Consider the following 19,849-nt stretch of genomic DNA (forward strand, 5'->3'; position numbering starts at 1 on the left):
GGTAAAACTCGTCAGATTTGTCGAGATATTTGTCTTTGCCGATCAATTGATGTATGGGACGTCCCCAAATTACACTCAATGTACATGTGCATTTGAATAAAATAGTTGCCACTTGACCCTTAACTACAAACAAAATCAATCAACCGACATAACAGATTAACAGTATACTATTCCAAGAAGAGAACCTTATATACTTTTGTTCTTATTAAAAAGTACAAATGAATTCAGACATGTCAGTGTTGGTACTTGGATGATGCGGCCTTATAGTTTTGTTTTACACACCATCATGAACTACTATATTTAGTGACTGTTCAATATTATTAATACAGAGATTAAATGCTGACACTCTAAATTTATGCAGACAAAATTTTGCACTAATTATTTTCCAATATTATTGCTTATACATTTGCTTTCCTACTAAAATGTGAACAGGAGCGCCAGGAAAAGACATAAAGGCGCCTGTAAGTAAACAATATTTTGAATGAAAGGAGGACATTTTGGCACCTCAAATTTATGTAAACAAAGATTTGTTGTTTTTGTATTGCAATATTGCTGTCTATTGTATTATACATTGAATCCTGACATAAAAAATATGGCTGATTTACCCTGCAGGTATATAAATTTACACATTAAGGTGCACATGGTCAGTTTTGGTGGACACGGTAAAAAAATACAAGTCAGCATGAGGTATCAAAACTACTGAAATTTTGTTACGTATCAATATTTTGAATAAAAGGAGGACATGCCCGCACCCTTTATTTAGGCAAACAACAATGTGTTGTTATTGTATTGCGAAATTTCTGTCTATTGTGTTAAACATTGAATCCTGACATAAAAAATATGGCTGATTTACTATGCAGGTATATAGATTTACAAATAAAGGTGCACATATGGTCAGTTTTGGTGGACACGGTCAAAATTTGTTTTTACACAAGTCAGCATAGGTATTAAAACTATTGAAATTGTGTTAGGTATCAATATTTTGAATAAAAGGAGGACATTCTAAAACCCTAAATTTATGCAAACAAAAATTCGTTGTTATTGTATTGCGATATTGGTGTCTATTGTATTATACATTGAACCTGACATAAAACAATATGGCTGATTTACTATGCAGGTATATAGATTTACAAATTAAAGTTCTCATGTGGTAAGTTTTGGTGGTCGGGGTCAAATATTTTGTCGTACAAGTCAGCATGAGATATTTAAACAACTGAAATTTTGTTAGGCATCAATATTTTGAATAAAAGGAGGACATTCAGGTACCCTTAATTTATGCAAACAAAAATTTGTTGTTATTGTATTGCGATATTGGTGTCTATTGTATTATACATTGAATCCTGACATAACAAATATGGCTGATGTACTATGCAGGTATATAGATTTACACATTAAGGTGCACATATGGTCAGTTTTGGTGGACACGGTAAAAAATACTGTTATACAAGTCAGCATGAGGTATCAAAACTACTGAAATTTTGTTACATATCAATATTTTGAATAAAAGGAGGACATGCTGGCACCCTTAATTTATGCAAACACAAATGTGTTGTTATTGTATTGCGAAATTGCTGTCTATTGTGTTATACATTGAATCCTGACATAAAAAAAATATGGTTGATTAACTATGCAGGTATATAGATTTACAAATAAAGGTGCACATATGGTCAGATTTGGTGGACACGGTCAAAAAATTGTGTTGTACATATCAGCATAAGGTATCAAAACTACTGAAATTTTGTTACGTATCAATATTTTGATTTAAAAGAGGACATGCTGGCACCCTTAATTTATGCAAACAAAAATTTGTTGTTATTGTATTGCAATATTGCTGTCCATTGTATTATATATACATTGAGTCCTGACATAAAACAATATGGCTGATTTACTATGCAGGTATATAGATTTACAAATGAAAGTACACATGTATTCAGTTTTGGTGCACGCGGTCAAATAATTTTGTTGTACAAGTCAGCATGAGATATTAAAACTACTGAAATTTTGTTAGGTATCGTTATTTTGAATAAAAGGAGGACATGCTGTCACCCTTAAATTATGCGAACTAAAATTTGTTGTTATTGTATTGCAATATTGCTGTCCATTGTAATATACATTGAATCCTGACATAAAAAATATGGCTGATTTACTATGCGGATATAAAGATTTACAAATTAAAATGCACATATGATCAGTTTTGATCAATTCGGTCAAATAATTTTATTGTACAAGTCAACATGAGGTATCAAAACTACTGAAATTTTGTTACGTATCAATATTTTGAATAAAAGGAGGACATGCTGGCACCCTAAATTTAAGCGAACAAAAATTTGTAGTCATGTGTTAAAATGATGCTTTCATTTTGTATAGTAAATTCTATCCTGAAATTAAAATATTGCTGATTGTGGCTTCATAGATCAAGGACATATAACTAACAAGGACGTATAACTAACATCTAAATTACGTCCCTTCATAGAAATACATGGACATATAAATATGGTTGAATTTGATAGGCATTGGAATATATATTCAGTGCCCGTTATCATTGTAACCATGATCGTTTTTTAATTTATAGATTGGCAGATCACAGATAAATTTGTGTTACAAACAACTTTCTATGTGTACTTTATTTTCAAATATTTGTATAAAATCCTATTTATATAACGGAAGTGTTAATTTTACTTTATTTTCGATGTTTATACTACGAAACAAAGATATCAAAAATTTTTTTTTTTTTAAATCGATGTCCTGGTTACATGTTAACTTAGTGTTGAGCAGACCAGTCAAAAGTTAACGTGTGAACAGGTCTGGTTCGATTGGATTTGTCAAAGCAAAAGTTAGCTTATGTTAACTTTGTGGCAGGACTGATCTCCAAGTTAATTTATGTTAAGAATGTACACCTCTGAGGAGCCATAACTTTCTAGAATTACACATTTTTTTCTTAACCTGATCATTTGGGTTTATAAGACTGTAACAAAATGATTGGTGAAGAAAAAATTCATGGGTGTTGCACTTTCTTTTTTTTTGCTACGGCCCTTAAAAAATGCCCTATTTTGATGATTTTCCCATTTTTCATTGATTTTTACCTATTTTTGGGCTATTATCGTGAAAAAAAAACCACAGTTCGACAATTAAACTTTTTTTCATACTTTCTATAAAGATGAGGTGGACCAATCGGAATAAATTTTACTAAAAAAACTATAGGTAGGTGTTAATATAAAAAAGTTTAATCGTATGTTGATGCTTTTTTGTGTAAAATTAAACATGCTGTCAATTTTTTATTTTTGTAATTTAACTCAGTTTTAAGAACAAAATGCATATTATTTCAACTTTTTTGTTATAAATGATTGAAAAATACATATCTAAGAAATTTGAAAAGACAAAATGATATGGGTTCTCGTAAAAACATTTTTTGTACCCCTCACCCATTTTCTCAAAACTTTGGCTAAAAATACAGACTTGATTGGTCGTAAAATATGAAAACTTGATTACTCAAAAAGCATTCATTGTAAATACACAATTTTTTCACAGAGTTATATTTGATAATAATAAATTTGAAATTCGTTGATATTTTCCACTTGTATCACATGTTTTGGAAATAATTCAAGAACGAAATTTCAACGAGACTGAACGAGACTGAAAAGTCAGAATAATACATCCTTAACTTTACAGCAGGACTGGTTCGAAGTTAACTTATATCAATACCGGACCTGTTTCGCAGTTAACTTTTTGGAAGACATAAATACAGTCCTAGGACCAAGTCAGCTTTTCAAGTTAACTAGATTTTGGTCCTAGGACTGGTCAGAGCAGTCCGAAATCGGGTCACATGTTAATTTTGACAAGTCCAAATGACTGGTTATCAAATTAACTTGCTTTACAGGTTGGGACTGCACCCATCTGTATATACCTTCTGAGCATTTATAAAACATTTAAACATTTTTTTTTATAAAAAAAGGTAGTGAAAACATTTTCATTAACATTATTAAATCATTGCAAAGACCTTTTTAAAAAAAGAGTTATCTCCCCGAACACTGTTTCCTATGTGTGTGGATCTACTTTGCAACTGAAAAGAGCACAACAAATTTAGTTTTACAAATGGCTCCTTGTATCCTCAGTATGTTTGGAATAATTTTGACTGAAGTGGAATAGAGATTCCATATGGAAGTTTTTTCTCCTTTTACGTTTGATCTAAGTGATATCATTTGTAATTGGTAAACCATAAGTGATAGAGACCCGAAATATCTTGATTTGAGGCCCTTGGTACATTGTATAAAAAATTAAAGAAAAATAAGGTCAAGGTCAAAGGTCAAGGTCATATTCAAAATTTTGAATTTGGCTAATTTTCATTTCTTTAAAAAAAAACGTATAAGATATCGACAACACATTTTTACAGAATTGTTGGTTACGACATTTCGCTACACATACATTATGGTTAAAAGGGTACACTTACATTAAATTAGTGTTTTCTCAATACAAATGTATGCTTCTAAAAATAGATTAGCATCCTGTAATTATACTGAAGAGATGAATAGATGATCATTTCTGTACAGTAAAAAGAATACTTCGTGTATTGTATCAGAGATCCTTGTTTAATTCCTACGGCAAGGTAACACCTCCCGAAACGAAATAAAATTGAGGATGGAAATGGGGAATGTGACAAAGGCTTATTTTTATAAGCTAGAGTTAGTTGAGGGGATAAGGTCTCTGCGCAATGCTAGGCGGTGTTGTCGTAGAAGTTAGAAATAAAAGTACAGTTTCCAGCCCCGGTGCCAGGGAGGAAGTTGCGAATCAAATTTACTCGAACATCGTTATGTTGATTTTCTAGGCAATTTATACATATTCTAACGCCTGATATTTCTTAATCATAAGAAATCCGATGGACAAGGTATAATTTGCAGTTGTCACTACACACAGGCAGAGATATACATATAGGGATAAGGTCTCTGCGCAATGCTAGGCGGTGTTGTCGTAGAAGTTAGAAATAAAAAGTACAGGTATTGCAATATGTCAATTAGTTATTTCTTATTTATATCGTACAGTTTATGCGCTATTAAGTTTCACCCTGCTAAGCTCAACAAGTTTCTTTGTAAGAGTTATCTCCCTATTCACTGTTTATCATGTGCTTGAATCTCCTTCGGTAACAAAATAAGATATCGACAAAATTAGTGAAGGATCAATATAAGCTAAAAATATTGATAGGTCATAAAGCTACTTCTCCCGATATTTGATGTATAAAATACGGCGGAAAAAGGCTGACACGGACTTTTACCTTATAATTGAATTAGTATTATTTGGGTCTCAAATAAAAAAAAATGAAAAATTAAGAACCAACATGGCTGAACATAGAACATAGGTGACAGCAAATCCACCGGAAGTAGCTAATTATGTCCCTTATTTCACTCTAAAGTAAATTGAAACCACTTATTTACCGCATTAGTATGAAGAATCCGATGATAAGATGCCAATTTTAATTTTGAGTAAAAAGTAACTAGTTTCTTTTCAATAACTTTGACAGTTGATTTGGAAAAATCTTCGGTTGTTCTCTGAACAATTGATTTGGAAAGATCTTCAATTGATCTCTATTAGTTATCAAAGGTACCAGGATTATAATTTAGTACGCCAGACGCGCGTTTCGTTTACATAAGACTCATCAGTGACGCTCAAATCAAAATATTTTTAAAGCCAAACAAGTGCACAAGTGAAGAGCATTGATAATTCAAAATTCCAAAAGGTTGTGCCAAATACGGCTAAGGTAAACAATTGGGTTTAAATTATCATTTATTTTCTTGCACCCAATTGTCTGGGATTTTTAAATTTGACCCTGCTAAGCCTAACAAGTTTCTTTGTAAGAGCACCATTTGCATCTCCTTCGCAACCGTAAAAGATAACGACAAACATATTTTTCCAAATTATTCGCTAAATTCATGTTTTATTTAATTTTGACAAATTAAAAATGATAGTGCGAAGTTCAGGTTAAAGTTTTTGGTCAAGGTAGTTTTTGATGAAGTTGAAGTCCAATCAACTTGAAACTTAGTTCACATGTTTCCTATGATATGATCTTTCGAATTTAAATGCCAAGTTAAAGTTTTGATCCCAACTTCACGTTCCACTGAACATTGAAATTGATAGCACAAGTGGGGCACCCGTGTATTTAGGACACATTCTTGTTACTTCTGTTCAAAAAGCGTATAGGATATCGATCTGTAAACTAAATTGTTAGTGGGGACATGTCGTAACACATACATTTTGGGTGAAAGGAGGCGTAGACATTAAATGAAAGTGTTGTTCCCTCTTATAGTTAGAAGTATGCGTATAGTAATATAACTCATTAACCATATATAATAAAGACATAAGGTCTTTTGATTTAATCTCCTTGGTGTATCACATTGACATTAAGGGCAAGGTCATAGGTAAATTTGACGTTCTAGATTTTGACCTTTGCTTTAAATTTATATTTATACACAATAAAGACAAAGGACTTTGTGCATTAGGTTACAAGCCATATGACCTAAAAAAAATCAAACTGTAAGTGAACTTTTTGATCGGAAGTGGCTGTCTTTTGTACTGTTGTGATGCAAGAGTGTATATAAGAACATATTTTTGAAAGCAGTGTCAAATTATCTGTAAAATAATACGGGACGAAAGAAGCAATTCGTCTCCCTTATTTCAAATACAACTGTATTGAAACAAGATATTTTTGAAATCAGTTAACAATGAGCTATTATTTGACATTAAAACTGACATTCTAATCCAAATTTTAATATTTCATACCCAAATATATCGTTAGGGATGGAGAGACCTTTAATTGTTCTTTGAACAATTGATTTTCAATTGTTATTATTTTAATTATCATCATTTATTTTGGCATTTTTTATGAGAAACTTTCCATCTACATTGATATGTAGTGTACAGTCTTTTATTATATACTTTTTTAACAAGTTTAAATATTTTATTTAGTATTTAGATAATTTTTTATTACCTTTTCGATCCAGTGAGTAGGATCTCTTTTCGTATGACATTTTGCAAATTTTCTTTCTTATCGTCGTCAGTTTTGAAAACTGTTGATGTATTTATATATTATTTAGCAAGATTGTAGAATAATTTTCACGAAAACAAAAATATATTGGCCTCTCATCTTTTATTCATATTTATTATTTCATCAACATTAAATCAAAGTACGATTAAAACATTTTTCGCGCATTTTTTTCTTTAAATACAATGTTTATAGCTCAATTAACACCTTTGTTGATCTTTAATCTGTTGACCGTTCGATCGCGGGGAAATTGATTTCACCACATTTATTACAAGAGTGCAAGAAGTGAACTGTTTTATTTTCAATTTTCAATTTCCAATTTCCTTGAAATGATACAATGTTTATGAAGAAATGAATCTGCTTATATCTGAAACAATTATTTATTATAAAAGTTTATGAATGTTATCAGATATGAAACACAAGAACAAATGCAAATGAACACTAGATGATGACGTTCAATGATCTTTCTACCTAATAAGTTCGAATACTTTACCAGATTTATTTTCAGGAAACTAACTTCACGAATTGTAGAATCCACGAACATGTTACATTTGCTCAATCCACGATAATTGATACCAACGAAATTAATTTTACAAAATGTTGTACTAGCAAAAAACAAGACCAAGAGTATGATAAGATCTGCCAAAACGGATTTATTGTTCATATTACAAGAATTCTAAATAACAAATCACTAAACTATTGTAATTCATAATTTTATTGTATTGGTTGCTATTAAAAACAGAAACATAGTGCGCTCCAAACATTAGTATGTTTAATCATACATTAATACAATATAACTGTTAAATTTATGAAAATCTGTTCATAAAGCATAGAAAGCATGACATGTAGTTTATAATAACATTTTGTACAATGTAACATTATAAACGCGTACATTGTACAAATACAAGCACAACACTAAATAATGGCAATATAACAGAATAGAACAAATATTTCTAGGCTGCAACAACACTTCCTTATTTTATTACATATAAATGTCAATAACAATATTAATGCACCAACTCTTAATTGAGATGACGTCGATGATCCCCCCTTATATAAATAATTTAAATACAAATTTATTTTCTATTTAAATGATTGCCATATTTTGTGATATGTCAATAGGATAATTTTATAATATCAAAGAAACGACATTTCTTGTTAAAATATTTACCGATTTTTGATAAAAAAAGAGGGTACATAATGATGTAAACTGTAAAACTGGTTATATCCTGACGTGAATGTTAATGCATATTATTTTTGTCTGACGCATTCTGTTATATCAAAAACAAATCATGCAATGGTACTAATGACCATGTCTCATTAAAATCTGATAATAACTATCAGACCGAATATAAGCTTATTCTAATCTTTCGGATTTTGTTAACTTTCTTTAATTACATAAATTGCTTCTTTGTTCAATCATTATTATGTTTAAACTTATATATATTTTTTTTAATATTCAGAATGGATACACCGCACTACACATGGCTACACTAAACGGGAAAACAGAAATCGTCAGGTGGCTGATTGACTCTGGTATAAATGTTAATTTACAGAACAAGGTCAGTCGGTGATAAGTCACTATGAGAAATAACCAATAATATGTTAATGGTTGACATGTTAATAACCGATTAACTGCGTCATACATGTATGTGAATTTCTAAAATTATAAACCTGGCTTTCCTATTTCTAATGTTTTTGTTGATAAGGCATCTTACGTACATTGCAACTTACTTGCGAATCCCTGGCGTTCAAGTGTATAGGTTTACGAGTTGCAGAATACGGGTAATCTGTAAAAGCGCTTCAGACAAACAGTTTTCAAGCCCTACTAGAACTAAAAGTTTGTTTTTTTTCTCAAGGAAACAGATATGCATGAGTAAGATATTTGCAGACTTTAAAAACTGTTTCCGAAATTGAAAAAAAAAGCAACACGAAGCAAAACATCCTCATATAAATTTCATGTTCTACAACTGACGTTCGGGTAAATAGTTTAATAGCCACGCCATACAAATATGAAATAATTCAGTTGAGAGAAATAACAACATATTTTATAACAACAACAAACAAACGAGAAAACGTCGTGAACAACCAACATTTACTGTCTACTGGCGCATAAAAAGGGACAGACGCATATGGATGTAGGCGGGTTCAACGTGATTGACAGTGACAATCCTCCCTCTCACCTTGCACAGTGGTGTTACTATGAAGTATACACAAAATTATCAAAATCACTTAAAAACGGCTTAAAAGAGGAACGAAAGATACCAGAGGGACAGTCAAACTCATAAATCGATAATAAACTGACAATGTCATGGCTAAAAATGAAAAAGACAAACAGACAAACAAAAGAACACCTTACACAACATAGAAAACTAAAGAATAAACAACACGAACCCCACCAAAAACTAGGGGTGATCTCAGGTGCTCCGAAAGGGTAAGCAGATCCTGCTCGACATGTTGCACCCTTCGTGTTGCTTATGTCATTACAAATCCTGCAAATAGTCTAATTCGGTGGGTCACATTCATGAAAGGGAAGGAGATTGTAGTTTTGACGTGAGGAAAATATCCGATATCATTTGTGCAACGGTTATTCCATAACGGTCAACCAACTCATGATGGTTTCCGTAAAATTTACAAAGTGATGATTTCAACTTCACCATTTTGAACTATTGGTTTAATAGCTTCCGTGTGAGCAGCAGCCCTCTAGCAAGAAAATCATGATGGGAAATGCAAGCATGGGAATATCTTATCAATTGGGAGATATATACACAGTACATGTATGCAGGTGGTGCTGGAATGTTGCTACTTAGAAATGGACAGTTCACAATTGGAAAGCTGAAATCATCTCTTTTGTCGTAAAGTTTTGTTTTAAACCGACCGTCATTGTCAATTTCTAGATGTGAGTCAAGATATAAGGCCGACTTAACTGTATCTGTTGTATCCTTTATCTCTAGTTCGATAGGATAGATGCGTTCAACATAGTCACCAAATTTTCAATTATTTAATGAAAGAACATAGCATCTATACAGCGGAAAGTAGAGTTAAAGGATATAGCTAACTTCTTATCTTTCTTCCTAAGAAGTTTCTGTATGAAGTCAGCCTCATAATAATAAAGAAACAAGTCGGCAAGAAGAGGGGCACAATTTGTTCCAATTGGAATGCCGACAGTCTGTTGAAAAACACATTCTCCGAACGTGACAAATATGTTGGCAATCAAGACATTAAGCATCTTAATAAAGTCAGTTTTCAGAGAATTTTAACCCATCATCTCGATAAAAATCTTATATGTGTATCGTTGGACGAATTTAAAAATAATTGCATGTAGTTAAGAAATCCTTAAATTTCCAGCAATACATAAAATACGCTTATTGAATTCCACAACGTCATTACAGACAAGGGCATAACAAACAAGTTTGAATACATGAACACCAGAAGAGTGTGCTGAAGGAACACCACCGTCCGAAAAATGAATATTGTCAACAAGGGAAAACAAATCGTTCCTTTTTTTGTATTTTGATTTTGAGCACAGGTTATCGCATTTTACTAAAACAACATGACAATATACGAAATAACAGTGTTAATGATATGTTTCTAACTATATATGAACAATAAAATTGAGAAAGGAAATCGTGAATGTGTCACAGCGACAACAACCCAAGCATGCATATGCCCTACATGCGTCATCCAGTTTGTATTTATTTACCAAGTGACAACATGAGTGATGTCATGTACAATCTTGTGTAAACAATACGTTTCAAACTCAAAATTTATGTAGATAGATATAAGAAGATGTGGTATGAATGCCAATGAGGCAACTCTCCATCCAAGTCACAATTTATAAAAGTAAGTCAATATAGATTAAAGTAAAGTCTTCAACATGGAGCCTTGGCTATAAAGCTACGAAGAGCCCTAAACAATAAGGGTAAAACAATTCAAATGGAAAAACCAACAGTATAATTTATTTTAAAAAACCAGAAACAATTATGAACCACACCAACAGACGACCACTACTGAAGATCAGATTCCTGACTTATAATCATAGGTTTAATTCACAGAAAAATAAATACATTTCCATTTCTGCTAAATGCAATCAACATCTTTAAAAAGAACATAAATGATGATTTAAGAGACAAAAAGGATATTATCGAGTACACACTTTTTACCATTGCGACTCAGCATTATCACTTGCTGTTATTTTTTCCAACAAGCAAACCAAATTAAGTAACGGATATTAGAACCTAAATTTGAATAAATTTTGAACGGAATGATAAATCGTTTGTATAAAAAGTTTCTTTGATACGTATGGTGTGGCTCTGTACTTATATATCCCGTCATTGTGTTATTGTGCCGTTGTAATTTTTTGTGTCGTCCATTTTTCTTATGTGCTTTGTCTATATGCCTTTTTGTGCTTGTTTGTTACATATTTGTTTGTTTTTAAAATGATTACTAGTATACGATTCTTTAGTATTTTTTCCCCAACTATATTTACTTGATTTTTGCTTTGAAATCACGTAGAAACAATTCAGCATAATTTAAAAAAAAATCATTTCAAGCGTCTTTTCCTTTAATTGACTAGTTAACATATCGAGTACATTTAATTATTTTGTACAGGTTATTACTTGTACCAAAACTTTGTAGGAGTAAAGTTATTACCTGTACAATATAATTGTACCAGTGATTACTTGTACAATATTTGTTGAGAAAAAAAAAAGAATAACTTGTACAACACGATATCTTTGAATAGTATGCGCTTCTACTTTTGCTTTTAAACAAAATGTTTTATTGAACAGCTCCTTTCGTTATTAATTATTATTAGAAATGTAGATCACCGTTTTGCCTTCAATAACAAAGAAAACTTAGAATGTATTTATGATTTTTTTGCAAAACCAATTTTTGCCAGATTAAACGATGTTAAATACCGTGTTGCAGTCTGATAAGAGCTCTTTAATTTTCGTTTACTTTAAATATTTTTATTATGTTGCTTCATTTGTGTTGCCGCATAATTTAATATTAAATTCAATTTCGCCGTCGACTTGTTAAATCAATTAGCAACAATGTCGGGAGCAAAACCACTTGAAACAGCTAACAACACAGATTTGTTTACACCTTTTATAATATGTCACACCGTTTTGGGTATAATATTCACAAGGTACATAAATGTACCGTTACACCTCCGGATACGTGGAAAACTGTCCCTTTCAATTATCTCGTGATTATTATTGAAATTTGTTAAGTTACCTAATAGCTACATGTATGTCAAAAAAGTTCATATACAATTGAAAATATTGCATTTAATAGTATGTGATTGACCTTAGAAGAAAAATGATGTACCATAACGCCTATCTTCTTGTTTCTAAAGTTCATAGCGTTCAAGTTTACAAATATCTTGGTCAAAACTTCTTTTTCGCGTCAGTTTAAATTGAATCGACTTGTCTTCGGATTCAAATGATACTTAAAAGTTTCTAAAACAAAGGAAAATGTGTCGTTCTCTGTTTACATGGTTCATTGAATATCGGTTATAACTAGTCAGGCATTTCTTTGAGTAATTCGTTAGTATGAAAGCGACATTACGACTAACCTGGTGTCAGTGAATGTAGCATTCAACAATAAACTCATCATAGATACCAGGATTAAATTTTGTATTTACGCCAGACAAGCGTTTCGTCTACAAAGGACTCACCAGTGACGCTCGAATCCAAACAAGTAAAGAAAGCCAAATAAAGTACGAAGGTGAAGAGCATTGAGGACTAACATTCCTAAAAGTGTCACGAAAGAGAGCTGAGATAATCTTTCCCTGAGGATAAAAGGCCTTAGTATTTAAAAAATTCTAAAAATTTGTAAACAGTTGATTTATAAATATGACCATACAAAAGATCAGAATTTTATAGAATACAAAAAAACTCCTCAAATGTTCTTTCTTTGCGACAAGGTTTACTTCTATCTCGATCAACATTTCTAACAGAAGTTATTGCGTCGGACATGCATATATTTCAATCCATCCATACAAGGTTTATACAAATAAAGAGATTGGTATGATTGCGTATAAGACAACTATCAACCTAAGTTAAAATGAAATGGTCAATCGATTCGTGGTATTGACTATATATCTTATATTTTTTCGATTTCAGTCATTCCTCCTCATAACTCATAACAGTTTTCTGCGATGAATACACCAACAACAAGAAGAAATGGGAGGTTGTCAATTTAAAAGCCGCATTAACATGATTAAACACCTATCTCATGTGTTGTCAAGTTTAAATTCATCCCCCAATATTTTTTAAAAATTCAAGAAATGAAGGAAATCCTGATTTGTCATTGTTTATGACTTCTGTACGATAATGGTAAGTGGAACATACTTTGAGACAGGCATCTTCCATATAGAATGTATCTTAACGTGAAAAAAATCTTTGTCTTTGAAAGGTAGCGTTTAGACTCTGCTTCATAGGAGGCAGAACATGGACATAGATATAAACACGAAACTTGAGTAACTTTTGTTTTGAATTTTTATTCAGGATGGGTTTACAGCACTGCATAAAGCTGTTAACGGAGGATGTCCAGAAATTTTTAATTTGCTTATAGACAATGGTATTGATATCAATCTAATGAACAAGGTAAGTCGTATATTTGATATATATATATATATTTCAAACTACAAACTGTATTTAAATAAACGATCAATCACATGTTAGTCTCTTCAATTGTAGTCTGCAGAACGATCAAAATCCATTTTTGGCTTTATTCAGTACGTCACAGTCTGGCAAGTAGCATGATAAGTGCAATCTGATTAATGAAACTACTTTTACATTTGTTTCTTTTGCTTTTGCTTTTATGATTCTAACGCGACACCTTTTATCGTTTATTTGATGTACGGATTATACTTTTGCTAAAAAAAGACCAATCATATATCAATCGTGTGTTTGAAGTAAACTGTAAATTAAAAAAATGGAAATAGAACGCTTTTTGAAATGTGTTGGTAATCATTAAAGTAAAAGTAATCATGGTAATGTCGTATTTATCTAAGTTTTAAATCGGGAAGTTTGATTGTTTGCATTATTATTTTTCCGTGCTTGCAATTGATCAATTTTTAGACCTATGTGTACAAGCGAAATGTCCGATAATGTAATTTTCCCCAAACTTTTACGTTTGCATCAGGACGACGAAAACGTGCACCTTCTTAGAGTGACATTCGGTACTTCAAACAAAAATCGCTTTCTTCTTTTAAAATGTTTTTACAGTAAAAGACCGGTTTCTAAAACAAAAACTTTCACACAATCGAATGAACTAAATATAAGCTACTGCAAGATCAGGGAAAATAACATTTTGTTCGTAATTCTTCAAAAATCGAAAATTTACGGTACCGTAGTAATGTATTGATGTGAAGATTTATACCTACCTAAAAATCTAAAATGAGCTAAAAGACTTTCCTTTTAGTTATCTCTGGTGTACTTCTGATTGATTGGCTTGAAGCGAAAACAGACGAATCGAAATACGTCTTGTCCTGCAAAAAAAAGCCGTCTTTCACGAACGTCGCGATTAAAACGCTTTTGTAACGTAAATAAAGGTGAAATTTTTTTTTTCATGCTCATATATTACAGTTTGAAACAAAATACAATCTTTGCTCCATATCTACTTTTATTAAACATTTTCTGCCGCCAAAATATTTATTCGGCAGTTTAAAGAAAGTTCATTTTTTCATTTTTTGTACAGTGGCAGATATAACGTCTTTGACGTCGCAATCACACATAGTCCCTAAGTAAATGGCCAATGAAAATTAAACTATATCAGCATGAGGCACAAACTTTTCAACCTTTGAACCTCAAAAAGAGTATACTCCAAGGCTCCGTGTTGAAGGCCGTACATTGACCTATAATGGTTTACTTTTATAAATTGTTATTTGGATGGAGGGATGTCTCATTGGCACTCACACCACATCTTCCTATATCTATATACGGCAAGCAAAGTGACTTAATCTTAACACGAATTTGGCACAAAACAAAATAAGTTTTTTATTTCTTGGATTTTTAGCTCTCGCTTATTTAGCTCCATGGTAAATCATTATCGTTGTCCGTAGTAGGGCAATAGGCTGTGTGTCGAAGTTCAACCCGTGTACGAAGCTTTTTCTAAATTTAAATTTGAAAGACGAGTCAACTGTTATGACCATTTGTTTTCAACTGTATCAACTATGAAGAACAGACATTTCCTTCATAAATATAAATATTAATATATCTATAGGTATTACCGGGTTTGAAGTAACATGAGCTACACGAAGAATGCCACATGTTGAACAGGATCTGCTCACCTTTTCGGAGCACCTGTTATCACCCCAGTTTTTTGTAGGGTTTGTGTTGCTTATTCTTTTTTTCTTTGTTGTGTTTTATGTACTATTGTTTATATGTTTGTCTTTTTTCGTTTTTGTTTATATGTTTGGGTTTAAGCATAGTAGTGAACAGTCGTTTTTACATGGACAGATATATGCATGCTTTTAGGATAGAGAAGAATAAAGGGTAATGGGACGGTAAGTGGCGATAAATTATATGCCACGCTATTTGTAAAACTGGCATATATTCATTGTTATAAACGTTTCCAATGTTGCAAAACCAGCATCAAAAAACTATTCAAGGACCAGGTCTTCTTTATTAAAACTTCAATTTGATCGTAGGCCGATGAGCGCAATCATAAAACTTGTTTATTGTGTCATGTCAAATGTCTGGTAATCAAGCAAACTTGCTGTTCAAATATTGATTGTAGTTATATTAATCTTGAAGATTCAGCAACAGTTGTGTTATGCATAATTTCGAATATGAATCATGCTGATATAAAATTAATGACACTTTGCAGTGAACTATTTTTGGTCCAGTGTTGGCGAGATTATCAGTATGACGACAGACCACCTCCAAAAATGGTCGAAAATGTAAACAACTACCGTACGGTATTTAACAATGATCATGGCCCACTTATTATATTTTTTTGTATCATCATATTGAACAATAAACTTAATAGTTTTAAATGCTTGAGATGACGCAAACATTACTTTTCTTATTTTTTTCGGGAGAGTCAATTCGTCTCATGTATCCAAAAAGCTAAAATCCTGAAGATTTAGTGTTGAATTTTCTTATAATTGGGAGGTGAAAGTGGTGTTGTTTAAGGAGTAAAGAGAACAACTAGTATTTGCATATGATTTATAATTTAATGTCAGTTTTACAACATATAGGTACATGTATAATCAATATATGCTAAATATAGATTAACTAACCCTTTATGGATCCGAAGGGAGTCAGTAGCGAACCATATAACTTATAATGTATATTCATAGTATAGGATACAGCAAACTTGGAAATAACTGAAATTAACAGAAAAAAAAATAAGGACTTTGTAAAAGAGGGAGTGGGCTAAAAAAATCGTCCTGTATCCAAGTACCGATGAAATTTGATATATTTTTCCTGAAAATCTCAAGTCATAAAATCTTTTACAAAAATTCATCCTTAAACAGTTTGCATGCTTTCAACCTCGTTCTTAATGGTCGCGTGTGTGTTCTAGTAGATAAAACGCCAAAACCATAAGATAATACACTTTATTCTTCAGTAAAATGCTATACAGTAAGAAATATTGAAATAAAAGAAGTCTTTCCCCGACCTCCACAAAATAAAAGCATAAGACACAAAAACGAAAAAAAAAAAACATACATACATTAAATCCGACCAGTTTTTATTCCCATTTACAATCAAATTTGAATTAAATTTCATAACAATATAGACAGTTAACAATGAAATGAATAGTTCATCAGCTTAGCACACTATATGTACGTAATCTCTATCCAAATTGTCTATGCTTACATTAGATTGTTAGCCTCATGAATATATAATGAACATGTAATTTATAAGAAGTGACAAACAACATTATATACAAGTGTGTTTTTAAAGTTTATTCGTAGTGCACCATTCTCAAACTGATGAACGCATTGCTTTCGTGCCTTAAAAAGTACGTAATTTGAACTCTTTTATTAAGTGTTTTTAAACGTTAATACACTGACATTTAACATTTGGAAATTTTAATAATCACTTGATAAAACACGGACGAACTCGAAAAAGCCCGGACTGCTCTCAAAAAAACATGAACACATAGAAATGAGTTTAGTCTCAAAATTTCGTTTTCAATGCAATAGCAAGTTTTTTTGTAGAGTGTCGGTATAGCTAAGAACATAAGGATTCCTTGTATGCATTTCCATCGACATTTACATTGGTATGTTTATGAAATTGGCTTTATTCTGTTTTTATCAAATAAAAGCATCGTTAGGATTAATTCAACTTTTTTTAACCAAAAATTATATCGAATTGATATTTTTATCTTAAATACTAACATAACTTGTATAACCTTGTTTGTTTTACTCAAGCGTCTATATCACGTCTTGTCAGAAAGGAAGTCTGTTTGTTTACTTTTTTATCATTGTCATTCGAAAAAAATGATTACACGTTAAAAAGCCCGATCAAATCACTCGAAAAACCACGATCCTAGCCGAACACTTTACCTACAGTACATTTGTGAAATTTTAAAGGGACGTTTCAAAATTAGGAACGGTTCAAAATAAAATATGGAATCACAATCTAATTAGAATTATTCGTTCGCAATTAGTCGACACATCAACAATGTGGAGCAAGTGCGGAAAACTAATTTTATTTCATCTCAAATTGCTCCTGAGTTATTACAATGTAAAATGGCAATGGACGCAATATTTGAACTGCAAACCGTATAGAGAATTCAATAACAATAATCTTACATTACGTTGTTTAAAATAAAAATCAAGCTGAATTGAATCAAAATACTAAACTCAAAGTGTAAACTTGGAGAATTAAAACGTTTAGTAGTTTTAACTTTGAGTTTAGTATTTTATGTAATAGCTTTCTTATTTTTGGAATTTTCTTTGAGGCAAAATTATCAAATTAAAACAAAAACGAATCAGAACACAATCAACTGATACCAACACATTAAAAAGAAGCTTTAGAAAGAATCAAGAACATTGTTAGTTTGACAGAACAGGTAACTGTTCGTCTTGATGAAAACATTTCAATTGATACATTGTCGAAAATGAAGTATCTTCAAGCTTTCTATAAAATTGTTCAAGACATGCATTCTTTTGGTGTTGGAGTTTAGAAAATCGTCCAAACTATCCAATCAGTACTAAAGTATCTATTGCAGGGATAGGCGAATTAAAACTTCCGTCAGAATCTTCAAATCGAAGATGATTTGGGATTCTAAATTACTCTCAAAAATGCAAATTGGATAACATCATTATCTTTGAATGAAAACGTACGAGGTGACAGAGTTACGGAAATTTTTATGAAGATAGCAAATTCAGTTTATAAAGATCTCAACGAAAATTATGCAAAATTAATAATCAGTATAAAAAACCAAATGTCTGATCAATAAATTGTTAAAATTCTAGATCATAAAAAGAATGTGTAATGCCTACAATGAACTTAGTATCCAATTAAATAGGAAAACAGTAGCATAATGAGAAGCAAGACATGATTTCACATCAAAAGAAATATGTTGAATGTGTTGTTGAGGAACAAGATATTTTTAAATGCCTTAATGTCTCGAGTTCATAATTTTAAAAACTGTTTTTTTTTGTAACCTATAAAATAAGGAGATGTGGCGTTATTCCCAATCAGACAAAGACTACAGGAGCATGTCAATTAATATAAATAATATCAACATTCATATATATTGACTGATTATGCCATAACTCGTCTCCCCGCCTGACAAAATGTATATGTGCATATTAATATAAATTATTTGGATATATTGTTAATCCGGCTTTCTTCTACAGTTTTGCAAATATACAAATCCTTGAGTGTTTGGAAGTAGGTCTACAGTTTACTATTTTGTAGGATGTTCATACACAAAATGAAGGTGTGTATGGGCAACTTGATTTTTATTTCTTGATAAAATTCAGAATATAACAGATAGTTAGACTTAGTCATTTGTTTTATAACAAGCTGCATAAAGAGATTATGGATTGTCCGGCTATCTTCTCCTAGTCAATTGCTTTAGTAACAGCTGCTATCTTCTACTACAGTTTTGGAGATACAACTTGAAAATTTTGTCAGATGTTCAAACATAATGGAGATGTGCAAGGTTGGTAGTTGGATATGTTGGTGTTGCTAGGAGGAACATCGTGTGTGTCTTAAAGACAGTTTACAATTAAAAGGTTATGATCACAGTTTGAGGATACTATTTTACATGTAAAATGTAAAAACATGTAGAATTTTTCTAGGGCTGGAAATTCTTTTAAATTTTACGAGTTACTGTAAATATTTTAGCACTCATTTATTTGTTGTTGTGTTTTTTAGCATTGTTTTAAAATATCTTACCATAGGTAAATGATAAATATTGGCATGCTGTAAATATATATCCCCTTATTTTTTATTTTTAAATTTAAGCTGATATTAATAATTAAAAGATAAAGTTTGTAGATATTACTACCGTGTGAGAAGGGTGATCCGTTGCGGAGGAATTTATCAAGAAAAGAAGACAATACCACATATTTATGTTTTGCTAATAATTTATTTTTCAACTGAGCAATTGAAGTGGAGATAACTCTTACATTTAAAAAATATACTGGAATGATAGGAACATTTTTATTTTGTAAGTTATGGAATGTAAGGAAAATAATCTATGCTAATGTTGGCAAATTTGCAAGTCTTGTAGCTTAAAAAATTGCACGGTGACGCAAACTTTTAAAATATAGTTAAATATTAGTTTTACCAAAGAATTAGACTATTCCATTTGAGAAAATATATACCGATGATCGACATTAAA

This window comes from Mytilus edulis, chromosome 14 (genome assembly GCF_963676685.1).
Source record: "Mytilus edulis chromosome 14, xbMytEdul2.2, whole genome shotgun sequence".
NCBI lineage: Eukaryota > Metazoa > Mollusca > Bivalvia > Mytilida > Mytilidae > Mytilus > Mytilus edulis.